The sequence below is a fragment of the Ipomoea nil genome, unplaced genomic scaffold (genome assembly GCF_001879475.1).
Source record: "Ipomoea nil cultivar Tokyo-kokei standard unplaced genomic scaffold, Asagao_1.1 scaffold0276, whole genome shotgun sequence".
Lineage (NCBI taxonomy): Eukaryota > Viridiplantae > Streptophyta > Magnoliopsida > Solanales > Convolvulaceae > Ipomoea > Ipomoea nil.
This window is the reverse complement of record NW_017616704.1, coordinates 2,790,046-2,794,119: the sequence shown is the minus strand read 5'-3', so window position 1 is coordinate 2,794,119 and position 4,074 is coordinate 2,790,046. Positions and strand designations below refer to the sequence as shown.

General features: G+C 37.9%; 1 long non-coding RNA gene across 1 annotated transcript; it reads right to left on the bottom strand.

Moving 5' to 3' along the window:
* Window positions 1–3,125: 3,125 nt before the first annotated feature.
* Window positions 3,126–3,738, bottom strand: LOC109156307. Its single transcript, XR_002049995.1, has 3 exons — window positions 3,697–3,738; window positions 3,659–3,663; window positions 3,126–3,293 (listed from the first exon to the last, which is right to left on the bottom strand). It is a non-coding gene; the product is annotated as an uncharacterized LOC109156307 (long non-coding RNA).
* Between the last annotated feature and the right edge of the window lie 336 nt (window positions 3,739–4,074).

Below are 4,074 nucleotides of genomic sequence, written 5' to 3'. Positions count from 1 at the left end.
GTGATTTTGCTATGAAATGTGAGTGTTTATGCATTGTCTTGTGAAAATGCATATCTAGAGCTTGTGTTTAGGGTTCATTTGAGCCATTGCTTGGCATTTCCTTTGATTCAAGTCATTTTGTTGTATTTGGTGAGATTTGGCATGTTTTGGACTTGAATTTGAGCTTGGAGTTGAAAATCCCAGAAGGGATTATTTGTGGTACAGGGGTGTACCCGCGGGCGGAACGGCGGGTAGGGGTCCAACCCGCCGCCCACCCGCGGGGTACACATTTTGGGTAGCCTGTACCCGCGGGCGGAACCGCGGGTAGAGGCCTACCCATGGGCCTACCCGTGGGTACGTGTTCTGATGTTGTTGGGGATTTGTTCCCCGTGATTCTTTTGACTCGGTATTTGGTATTTTGACTTCTTGATGTTCTTTTGTGGAACTATTTGAGTGTCTTCTTGATGTTTCGTATGTCTAGAACTATATGGTAGGATTCCATGTAGGTTTTGGTGTCTTGAATTGTGCTAAGTGTTCAACATTGTGTTTCGTTGAACCGTGATGAGTTTTGTGTGTTCTTCGGAACTACGTTTGGTTTATCCGTTTGATAAGCATGCTAGTTTGGTGTTTAAATGCTAGCGTATGTGTTGTTTGTACCTTCCTATTGGTTGATGATAACTTGTGTTATTCATCGTTGTTGTTGTTGGACTGTGATCCATTCCTTGATTAAGTATGGTTTCATATCTTCATTGTGATCCGTTGATTGATTCCTGTTGAGGTGTGATGTGTGCGTGGCTTTACCTAGATTGCACGATTAGTGGTATGGGACACTAGTCACCAAGGTATTGCAGCGGTCCTCGTGGTGGCCGTGACGTGATTATGGAGTTGTGACATTTGTGTAAGGTTCACGTGATTCTTGGGTGGCATGTGTTGCCGTGTGTGTGTACGGTACCCTCGTGTACTATGAAATTGGTGGTTTGTTGGTGGGGTACGACGGTCCAAGGAGGGAAAAGGTTGGACAAAGAAGTACAGGGGTCTTGGAGGTAATGGTTGGAAGAAGATACAAGGTTGGGGGTAGCCATAAGGTTGGAACCGGGCATAAGGATGGCATATCAACTCGTGATGGGTGATGTCACGAGGGCTTGTGTAGCTGTTGTTGTGAGTTCTCTTCTTGTGACGTGTGTAGTCACAAGGGCATGTGTTGCCTTGGCATATGTTGTCGTTGTTGTGTCTTATTCCTTTGAGTTATGCATGTCGGGTGTTGGTCTATTGTGTGATGATAGACCATACCTTGAGACTTCTTGTGAGTCGTTGTTGTTCTTTGTAGTTTTGGGATGTGTTCCCGTGTTCTTGTTGAGAGTGTTTGAGTCTTGTGTTGCCTATTACTCTTGGTTTTGGACTTGTATATATGTATTCCGTTTCGCAAATGATTTTGTATATACACTATCTATGTATGATACTTAACAGGTATTGGTGGGTTACCAGCATTATTCGTTGACCGGGCGTCGTCCCATGTTTTATTGTGTTCTTTCAGGTGATGTCTAAACGAGTGCGCGGTCTAGTGCTTGCTAGTATAGCTTCTCCCTTTCGTTTTGATGCATGTGTGCCAGCTTAGATATAGAACTTTGAGACAATGGGTTTAGATGTAAACATTGCAGATGTTGCCGGTGCGTTCATCCTTTTGGTGAACGTGGCATAACACCCCGTGTTCCGGATTATGTCTATCTATCTATATTTCAGTCTTCCGTTGTGTTTGTTGTTTAGTTCAGTTATCTGCATGTTTAAGGCTTTTAAATAGCATGTTTTTAAGGGGTGTTACATGTGATATATCTCTTGTTTATTTGTTTATTTAATTTAATAATGGTTTGTTCATGTTTCCCGGATTTGTGATATATCTTTTGTTTATTTGTTTATTTAATTTTAATAATAGTTTGTTTATGTGTTCATTATCCACTATAATTCTTTTATATTATATATTTTTTATTTAACCGAGTCTAAATATTGTATTACTATTTTGCTATTATTCCTTAGATGTTGGGGAAGATGAGTATATGTACACTATAAAGCTATATTATGGAGGTGTTCTAGTTGTACATCCTTATTTAGACTATTTGGGAGGAAAGATGGATTTTGATTATTGGGCTGGTGATCATGGTTCTATGTTAGGTTTAAGACAAATGATTAAGTCATTGAGATATGATGATAGAAAAGTTCAATTTTGGTATAAATATGGTGATTGCACTACCTCACTTAAAATAAAGAGACCAGATAGAGATAAGAATGTGATTGACCTTAACTTAGAGATACCTAAAAACAAAGAAGTGGAGATAATTGTTGAGCATTTGGAGAAAGAAAACTGGAACTATGATGTTAATGTAGACTATTATATTGATGAAGAGTTGCAGAAGATATATGAGAAAGTGAAATGTCATGATAATAGCAAAGAATTAGAGGTTGAATCACATAAGTATGCAAGTGATGAAGAGAAGAAAATCAGTTTGGTGCTACAAACATTACTGCAGTAGAAGAGAATCAGTTTGGTGCTACAAACATTTCTACAATAGAAGAGAATCAGTTTGGTGCTAGATTTGAAGAAGATGATGAAAAGGACTATGTAATTTCTGAAGATGAACTTAGAAGTTTATCTTCTGATTCAGAAACTGAGTCTGCAAAACCTTCTTTAGTTTATAAGGAAGGGGATGTGAAGAAACCAGGGTTCCAATTGCAAGTACACATCATTTTTTCTAATCACAAAGAATTTAAGTGGGCAGTTGAATGTTATGCAGTTATGAACAAGAGGGTAGTGAAGTTTGTCAAGAATGAAGCTCGGAAAGTAATTGCCAAATGTAGAATTGATCATTGTAAGTGGGATATGTATGCTTCAAGAAGTAACCCTACTTGTGCCTTTACACTTAAGACAATTATGCTAGAACACACATGTCCAAGCCAAAATGAGAACAAAACCATTCGTTCAGGTTTCCTAACCAAATTTTATAAAGAGGAATTAAAAGATGATGACACATGGGGTAGGAGAAAGTTCCAGAAGCATGTGCAAAGAGATTTGAAATGCCAAGTGTCAAAGTACCAAACGTATAGAGTAAAGAAAAAAAGCAAAACAAGCTTTGACTGGCACTCAAACTCAGCAATTTGAACAACTGAGGGATTATTGTGAGGAGTTGAGACGATGTAATCTAGGCAGCAGTGTCATCATTAACTTAGATGAAAATAATAGAGTACGTGATAGGTGTAGGTTCAAAAGGTTATATATATGTTATGCAGGCTGTAAAGATGGGTTTTTAAAGGGTTGCAAGCCACTTATCGGGGTTGATGGTTGTCATCTAAAGGGATATCAAAGAGGTGGACAACTACTTTCAGCAGTTTGTGTTGATGCGAATAATGGTATGTATCCAATTGCCTTCGCAGTGGTAGAAGGAGAAATGAAAGAGAGCTTGAAATGGTTTCTAAGTTTATTAGATAATGATCTAAAAATTTCAAATAACCGTCACGCTTGGACTTTCAATTCTGATAAACAAAAAGGGTTATCACCTGCTGTTGATGAACTATTTCCTGAAATAGAACATAGGTTTTGTGCAAGACATTTACATCAGAACTTTGTAAATGATGGTTTCTTTGGGCAGCTACAAAATCAAGCTTTTTGGGCAGTTTGTAAATCAACAACAGAAGCTGAATTTAAGACAAATATTGATGCAATGGCACTGTTGAATCCAAAAGCAGTAAAGTGGTTAAGTGAAAGGAGTCATAGGCATTATTGTAGAGCTTTTTTCAACACTTTTATTAAGTGTGGCATGATATTAAATAACCTATGTGAATCCTGTAATAGTTCTATATTAAATGCAAGGGATAAACCTATTTTGACGATGTTAGAATCTTTGAGAATTCACCTAATTTCCAGAATGCAGGCCAATAGAGATAAGATGTGTAACACCCCACTTTTTCTAAAACTTAATTACAATTTTAATCCATAATTAACATAACTAAGCAGCGGATAAATAACTTAAATAAGATAACTAGTGGGAATGTCACCACCACAACCACCACTCCGTAGTGATTGCACAGGCTAAGTGTAGAACTAGA